Consider the following 9,869-nt stretch of genomic DNA (forward strand, 5'->3'; position numbering starts at 1 on the left):
TTCGCGGTTATCCCAGAACGCTGGTTCAGGGGTTTGCTTGCGGGAGGCCACTCGCCAGATCCGCTACGTGGTGTATGCATAAAGATCGTTCTGCAGCCGATTAAGACACACCAAATGATACTTATTTCTATCCCATAAATCAAACTCATTCTCAGCAGTTGGGTTCTTGGGGCCCCGTGCTCGGTTGAGATTAGTTTGCAGGAATTAGTGGTTCTCTTCACTTGGCACCCTCGCACACGGTCCGTCATTCTGGGTGAAATAGAAATGCTACCACTTGCTTGATTGAACACACTTTGTGAATTGCACTCATTAACACACACACACCCGACTCGGCTCGGCTCTCCACGTTGCTGGCCAGCTCGACGAACGATGGGTTCTCATAAACTTTGACGGCATATCGTTCGCACATGGACAAGCGAGAAATGTTATTGCATCATCATTTCGGTTCGGATCAGACCAATTGCTTGAGGTGCAATAAGAACATTGCTCGTCGGTGGTGAATTTATTTAGCTGCAATAGACACCTTCATGGGTGATCATCTTCACGTTGCTGTGTTATTTTACATCCCTGGAGAGGGTGGGTTGGATATTGCCATACTGCCTAGTTTTTCATACACCTTTTGACATTGACCACCTCGGGAAGCGTGTTAATAATATTTGCATTTGTGTAGGTGTTGATAAAGCATCTCAGGAACAATCTGTCTAACGTGGTCTGTTTTCTATGAATCGAACAATGTTGATTCTGGAATTCTAGTAAAATGTGAGAGCTATGAGCTGTGAGGAAGGTGAGCTTATAACATTGCAACAAACGATAGTTTATTTTGTTGAATTTTGATGAAATGATCAGAATATTTATGGGTCAACATATTGATTACCTCAAATTCATAAAGTAAAACCTTTATCAATGGTTCGCCCAAGGTTTTCGGGACGAAATAAATATGTTTACAACATCATGCCTTCAATTACTCTTCACTAACACACTGCGCTGGACGTGCTTGTAGTTGAAGTACATTAATTACCCTAGAAACATAACCGTAAGCAAATGGAATCCACCGATTAAACCGTGAAGATATTCATCTTCTCGAACGTATGAGTCAAACAAACAACATCTAAACACAACATCGCTTGAATTGCTCGAAGAAAAACTATGTGTATCTCCTACACCACTCTTGTATATCAGCCATTCCACGGGTGGTAAAACGTTGATACATCGTTCGCCAGGTACACCGAGACATCCATCTTGACAAACCACCGATTGTTGACTGGCTACTGCCCCCAACACTGCCGGTCATTTTTCACTGTCCAGCTTCCACCGGAAATCACCTTTCAACGCCACATTTATGTAGCGAGGGAACCTTCTTCGCGGCGCCACCTCGTCCGCTGCGTCTAATTTGAATTTTATGCATAAACATCTAATTCCGTAAGGTCTACGCCACCCGTCGATCTTTCGTGTGTGTGTCTGTGTGGCGTCTTTCGGCGTTTGCGACCCAAATGAAGCTTCTGAAGGAGCTTGTTGAAGCTTCGGCGCTAGTTGCAACTATGAATTACCAGGTACAGTTCGGAAGGCTTCCGCCTTACGGCTTTGTCTTGTTTTTCGCCAACCCCAACCTAGAGCTAGGGTTCTCCGTCCGTCCTTAGCAAACCATCGATCGGTGGAGAACGCACACACAATGTGCAACCCGTCACCTGATTTACGGCCACAAGCGTTATAAATTGAATGGATTAATCTCACTCAACGTGCATATTCTTAATCATTAAAGTTATTAATGCACGATAAAGATGACAAACCGAACTATGACGACATTCGGGGCATTACATTGCTATGGGAAGCAATGTAGCCCGAGAATACCAGTGTAGCGTCCGTCTTGTGCAGGAGCGCATTACCATTGTGCAGCGTTGATTGAGGGTTCACTCGCTCGTCAACAGTATGCTTCGGTGCTCGGTGTGTCTATGGAATTCAGTGTCTTGAAGTGCACCGTGCACAACACAAGCCGATCTTGACCGGACGATGAGAAATCCAATAAATCAATCAAAGTAATATGTGTACTGCTATTAATTATTCGTAATCGATGTGGCCACTATAAACGATGATTTAATAGGTATAGGAACGCATTGGTGTTGGTAGGAAGTCGCCTTGACAGCTTCGATGTAATAGATCGAAGCCGACAGATCATGGAAAACATCATGGTCGAATGCTAAGAAACAGAGAGATAGCAAGAATACTGCACTTGAACTACAATGTTTTAATGCATGTTAAATCACTCATATCTGACTATTAGATCAAATCCTTTAACCCTAAACTTTTTGCTAAACAAATAATAAAACACTCCTAAAATATTTTCAAATCGCCCTAGACAAACTTCAAAGAGAGTTTGATATCTTTCTCGAAGCGAGTTGACATTTTCACCACCAGTGAAACGAAAATCAAATGAAAATCTTCTTATGCATTGACAGCCACCGGCGACGGCCGTTGATAGCAAATGTATTAAGAGGATTTTAACGGAACATTGCCCCGGAGCATTGCTATCCTTCGTTTAAACTCCTACCCCAGACTTTTCCGATACAACGCGTGCCCACAAGTACTCTCGCACCCACCTTAACGAATCTAATGCTTTCCCTGTAGTCCAAAAGTGACAGCAGCCCATATGCGAGCGTCTGATGCTATTTCTTTTTCGTTTTTTTTTTTTGTTGTTGCTTTCCTCAAGATGAACTCCTGTGCTTGGCATTCTGGGAGGTTATTTTTCAGAGAGAGAGAGAGATATTCGCCAAATGTAGCGCTGCGTCTTAAGATATCGGGATGAAAGTTTGCCCCCGAAATGATTTCCATTTTCGTTTGATCATCTTTTCATCGAATATTTCAGGGCGCTGGGTTTCGGCTCATGCTCATACCACAACACAGAAGTACAACTTTTACGCGTAGCAACAGTGACGTATCGCGAAGCAGTAGGAGAAGACATTCCAATGAAATCATAATTTCTTTCCACTTTTGGTAACATCAGCTGCAGCAATTGTTTTGTGAAAAACTTTTCACCATACCATGCGCGCCGGCGTTTGATGTAGCCGCGTTCGGGAATCGTGTACTTCTGTTGCGTATGACAGACGAACAGCACACGTGTGCTGGATGAACTAATTAAGCTATACGGTAAAAGAAAATGATGCAACTGACAAGTCCGATACGGGATATGATTTTTCACAAACTCAAGTTAAAAAGTTAAACAAATAGTGATAAAAAAACTACAAACAAAACTTTCGAAAAAAAACTGTTTTCTCGGAAGAAATTAAATCAATCGAATCTAACAACTGATTGAAGATTTTTATCTATGCATAGACGTGTTATTGCATGAATCTCGAATGTTTCATGTTTTCTGTTTTTGTTTATGCTATATTTTATGCAAAGTATTGTGTTTCTTCCAAATGATTGATGGTGCCCGTAGACAGTAAATAGTGAGCTGTATGCATAAATATACCACGACCACTACCAGGAGCCAGAATTCGAAACGGCCATTACGGATATTGCAACATTCCTTTATGTTGCCAGTTGGTAAACAGTAGCCCATCCGTGAGGAACTAGAAATGCTGATCATGCTCTTTGGAGACAAACTAACGCCATCTACCCAGGCCCAAAGCTTCCCATTCCGAAACGACAAATAGCCATAGCCATCCTTCAAGCGCATCATTCCCGTTGCTCAAGAAGCTGTGTGCCACGCCGCCTTGCACCGGTGACGTTATTTTCCGACAGCACCAAAACGGAGACAGTTCACCAGAAAATGGTCGCCCGTGAAATACACTTTCTACAATTGCGCCGAGTAACATCAGCGCTCCTTACGAAGGAAGACTCCGCCAGGAGGCAGCAAAAAAGTGCACCATGCTTTCAGCAGTGTCAATAAATCCTGAACCGTCGCAACCAATCCTTCTCTTTCTAGTTTTAATCGTTGTCTTTCATTCGGTTTCTTTGCTCCGCTGGTTGTTGTGTAAACTATTCCTTGTGTCTTTTTTTGTAATTTCCGACACTTTTACCAGAGTGATACCAGTAACTGTCAGAAAATCCAAATATATTGTGTATATAAGAATTTTCTTCCCCGGCATGTCCGGAAAATGTCCTGACCCGTCGATCCTTTTCACTTTCCTGTTGCTATCCGTTTCGCGTTTCATCTTCCATCGTCCAAAATGCTTGGCTAGGACGAGAGAGAAAGAGATAGCTTGCCAGCAAAGGCACACGTACACTTTTTCCAACGCTTCTGTTGGAGCGAAATAAACTCCAGCCAAACTCCAGCGGTGATGGCTGGTGGAATGGTCGCGTTTGATGCACATTTTCTCATGTTTGCCCCGTGCATCACCGAACTTGGTGGAACGAAAAAACTATCATCAATACAATCTGTTAGTGTTAGATGGATGGACGGAATGGTGCATTTCGTGACTCCTCCCAATTCTGGCGTACTCAGCGTAACGGATCCTTTTGTGCAGATGTGAAGTTCTTCAAATATTGCTTTCTTCGTATCGTTTTCTCCATTGTTTAAATAAAACTGCACGTAGCAAAACATAGCCAAAACCATATCACTAAATCGTACAAACAACGAATTCCCAAACAAAGTAATAATTTAATAACTGCTCCATTTTCGTTACACAATCAATCGATTCTACCCTCTTTCTTGGTCTTAAATGCTAAAACTTTATTGCTTCAATCAGATCGTTCTTTATGCACCATTTACCTTGGCATTATGGTCATGCACACATTAACGTGCAAAATGTCGGAACCCTTATTTATGCAGCCAAACTGAAGCACCTGCACGAACCGTGGCCACTGTAATCACGCGAATTAAGTATTCCCCCCGGAGTTGGAGAAGCATAAAACACTCCTAGAAAGAAAAACCAACTTTAAGATATTTGCTCGTGCGCTTTCCCTCCGCCGTAGCGCCGACTTGCGGCACGAAGAGATGATGTCGTGAGGAGGGGGCTATAAAATTAGCCCCTTTACAGTGATTAGTTTAAAATGCCAAAAGCCGGGCAGACGCGGCCAGATCTCGGTATGTGACAGCGTACCGAAGGAATCTCGGACAGATGGAATGTGTGCGAAATCGGAAGCGGTACCGAACTTTTTAACAGTCTCCCAGCGACCATCGGAATGAAGATATAAATCTTCAAAGCCAAATTTTCTTCCGCCCGACAGCCGGAACTAAGGAGGATTACTCCCGCCAACAGCGCGATGAGCGAACGGGGTAATGCGCGTGTATACCGGCGACTAATTAGAGTAAGTAATTTATTCGTCAATTTATGTTCGTTTTTGAGGTAAATTGCTTGTTTAATTGCAGCCTGTTTTTAGGAGCTGCCCCATACTGGTGCAGATGTCTAGGGAAGGACAAGATGCTCAATGTTGCTCGGTTGTCACACTTACTTTTGAAATGAATTTTAGTCGCAAATAATGAAAGTTGAAGTTGTTAAAAAGTTCTTCCCTCAATTTTTCTAAATGCACTTGATATTTGTACGAGCAACACTTGACCGCAGACATTAATATGTTTGTGTGCAAACATTAGCCGGTAGATACTTGATCCGATCCGTAACACTTGAAGCGACCCCTCTCGTTTTCATCTCAATTCGTTCGGCTTGCATCGACCACCTCCCGACCGTATCCAACACTTTGATTGAGTGGTTGCATTTAAACCGAATGTAAAAACCACATCATCCGTCGTCTCTCGACATCAACGGTACATCAGGCGGAAAACATATGCAAATTGGCACCCACAGCCTTTCGCGTGCTGCGCATTCAGTGCATATTTTTAATTAGATTCCTCAACACCACGGCGGCCGGTGACTCACTGGATGTGCGGGCACGGGCACGAAAAACAAGGTCAGCACATCTGTCTACGAACGTTGATGGCTCGTTGTGGTGGCAAAACACTGGAAACGGGTATTCGAAACCTGACGTTTCTGCCCCTTTCGGAAAGGAATGCTTCGACTCTCGCAAATCACATCCATGTCAGATCACTTTTAAACCGTCAACCGGACGGAATTGCAGCTCTCCTGCAGCTCGCTGCATGCACGTCTTCCCAGACCAGCCGAGACTCTCGGTCCGGCTTAACGTGTCTATCAAACCACAACCGCCTCAGCGCAAACCACTCATCTTCAGCCTTTCCAAGCAACACCCTTCTCGCAATGCACTTCACTGCAAATAAGCCTGTTTTTGACGGAAGAAAACAGTTTCTGGACAGCTGAGTGACAAGACTTGCAAAAAACTGTTTGAAAATATTTAAAACAAAAAAAACGAACCCATGCACGTTTAGCACGCTTTGAATGCTGCTGCAAGAAGGGATATTCTGGTCTGTTTTTTATTATTATGATATTTGCACCTGAGGGCTCGTTCTACTTTAGTTATGGAATTAGAAGTTCATCGCTACATCAGACGAACCAGATGCGGTCACTATCCCTTTTTGAGGAGGATGCAGACAAACTGATGGGTTGATGAGGACCACAATTTTATAGAGCGGTTATCAAGCATGCGAACCTTTCATCACACATTTCAAGGTCAATTTTCATTTCCTGCAGATAGAATACAGAGTCCATCAATGAATAAATTGTTGAAGACAAACTTAAAAGCCAATTCCGCAGGCGCACTTCATATAAAACAAATAACTGTATCCATGCAGTAAGAAGATTGGCATGTAAAAAGAGAAACATAACGCCTTCCATGCCTTGTCGTAGTAAATGAAAATGAAACTACATAACTAGTTTACGGTGCCATCGGTCTGTAATGCTGACCTAAAGAACCAATGCACTAAGCATGTTCCTTGGAGAGTATCAGTTTCCTTTTCAGTTCACCAGATACAGTTTTCTTACTTCACGGTATTTGCAGTAACAATCCTTACGAATCATATAAACTGTAGATAACGGAGCATAAATGGATTAGCCAACTGTTTTGCCATCAAACCCAACTCTAATCTGATTTAAATCAGGCAACTGCAAACGTACGAACACGATCGTCAAACATGATCCCAGACGCTGTTCGATTTTTTGTTGCTCTCCAGAGCCTTCAAGAGACCAAGGAGAGTTTATTAAGAAAAAAAAACACACACACACATCTTAAACGGATAATCCTACCCCAACAAGTGATGGATTGAGTGACAGCGGTTGTGACGTGACGGAATTCAGAAACGGCATGGAACAAAAAAGCGCGCACGAGTGGCTGTGTCGCTCTTGTTTTCGCCTTATGATCGTCTGCTTCGGTTTCATCTTGCCAGTCTGCCTGTTGCTCGCAGCCCATGCAGATTAATCCATCCGAGAGAAGTCATCAGTTGCATTAAGTGGTTAATTTTCTGTAGAATTTTTTAATTAAAATATTTGAAGTTTCACCACAGCCTCCACCGCCTCCACCGCCAGGCCTTCACGTCCACAAATACGAGGGAGATTTCGAGTACTCATGTTACTTCATGGCGTACGCTGTAAGCATGGTCTGGTAAGAAGTCTTGTTTTTGACGTGTAGCGCATGTGTGTGCGTTGCAAAATGCAGATTGCTTCTACGAGAACGAGCCCTACCGAGGGCTCCGGTCCATTTCCACTCGTTTAAGAATTGTGTGACCTTATGCTCGGCTGTGGCGGCACAGTGCTAGCAGGACATGGATTGCATAAATTTATGCAATACACACTTGCAATTATCCTCGAACGTTCGGCCGGAAGGATGTCTGACATTACCCTTTTATCGTGTAGGTGTAGTAGGCGGGAGTGGAGTGAAACAGTGAACCTTGTCGTATGAATGGGTGAGAAAAACTAAAACAAAAAACACACTTGCACACACAGACACACAAGTGCAGGGTTTGTATTGTTCGGAATTTATCGAGCGGAAGTAACAATCGGAAAATGTTGCTGTAGATTAAAATATAGCGATAAACTTTGGGGCAGTAAATTTTCACCACGCCAAGTTTGCATCTTAATGATCATTAATGCAGTGGCCAACTTTGTGTGAGATGTATTGCATGTTTGCTATTGTTTTTGATGTTCCGCTCCCGGAACTATTTGCTGTGGCAAGTCTGGCTTTGAAATGCTGTAGCATTGAAGGAAAATTGCAGTAGAAGTGATGCATTGGAATTTTACAGCACTAGAAGTGGAGATGATTAAGATGATGATTGCTTTCTGATAGCAATGGCAATTTACAGACAAATTTATAAATAAGAATTCTTTGATTTGATGTAAATGAAAAAAAAATTAAACGAAAACTGCAATACAAAACAATTTACTTCATATCAATATTCTTTAAGCTTTATAGTTGATTAACAATTTCTTACGATTTTTTTGCTGGCCGTTTTATATTCAATTCCTTATGTATTAATATAGCACAACAAATAACGCCTTAAAACTTCGAAGCGGTTGTATCGTTCTAATCATGGCCTATTAGTGATCATTAACAGCTTCGCACCATGATTCCTATAACCGGTTCGGACACCAAAGTATTTCCGGACCAGATTCTTTATGCCAGACTTCAGAAAAATGTATATAACCCCATCTTACTGCCATCCTAACATCGCGGGACACCTGTGTTCTCATCAACGTATATCATGAGATTAAATTTATCATTCACATTTCATAGCTCTTTTGATCATTTGTCAAGCACGCGACGCGAATGTGGCGAAGCATGGTTGCCATAAAACGGGTTAATTGTTTAGTAATAATCTGCTGCACTGGGTAGAATTTATTTCCAACATGGCGCATCGAAGCTTTTGCTCTCTTACACAGGAAACAATAATAGTTAAAGCTAACGATCAATATGTTTCCCCCAAATCCCGCTCATTAAGTTGATTCAGATCCGATCGTAATGTAAAACTGTTTCACATACCGATCCATCTAGCGCTCGCAGCATTCGCTCACGATGTGCCGAAAGCAATCCATTCATCCCGTACCATACGAGCCAAACCAGATATTTCTTTTAATCACGCTCGGAACCGTGTCAGCCATGGATGACACCTGTCAGTAACTAAATCTATCTTTCCTCTACTTACACAGCAATCGGTTCCCGCTTCTTAACTCAAAACCACACGATCACACTTAACCGAAAACAAGAAGCACTTCTCATGTCTGCACAGCACACAGCATTGGCGCGGTTTAGCGCGCCTGCAGCCGATCGCCATATAAATTGTCGTAAATCAATCGCTATCTGAAATTAATTTCTTTATTAAATGCATCTTCCAGGCAAGTATCTGCGGCCAATCGCAAACGCACAGGCAAAACTCGTTTGCGGAAACGCGTGCAAGCGTTGTCCGCGCTGCTGCAAATAGAATTCCGACACACATGATTCACTACCTATGCGAACCGACCACTCAAGATTAAGTGTTTATGGGCACGCAATCCAAACGTTATGATAATTTGTAGAAATGATGATGCAGTAAGTTCTTCAACGCCCAAAACGATCGATTTATTATTTCAAAGTTTAAGAATGCATTGAATTAGGACAGCAACTAACAAAACCGTTTGTCTGTTTGCTTTGTTTGGTATGCTCCGTAAAAGCGTTACCAAGATGCCGTGGTTTCAATTGTTTCGAACAGCTCATTTAAAGCAACTAAAACAAGACCGCTTTTGGTGCATTTTCGAGACACATTTTTGATGCATCAGTAAGGAAACCATTCAAATGCTTTCCCAAAAGAACCAGTGCATCATGATATGAGTACCGTGTGCATTTCGTAGAATTTGAAATCCTCCAAAATGTTGTTTATCATGGAGCCAGCCTGCCGTACTAACAGCACACGAAGAAAAAACAGATTCGCTCAAACACATCGCCTCCACCGTTGAGTCAACCCGTCACATGATCGCACAATGCACGAGATAAGAGCTTTCCGATTCGCGTCGATTTTTTTTTTTTGTGTCCACTACTCTTTATTCCAGAAAACG

The sequence above is a fragment of the Anopheles stephensi genome, chromosome 3 (assembly GCF_013141755.1).
Source record: "Anopheles stephensi strain Indian chromosome 3, UCI_ANSTEP_V1.0, whole genome shotgun sequence".
Lineage (NCBI taxonomy): Eukaryota > Metazoa > Arthropoda > Insecta > Diptera > Culicidae > Anopheles > Anopheles stephensi.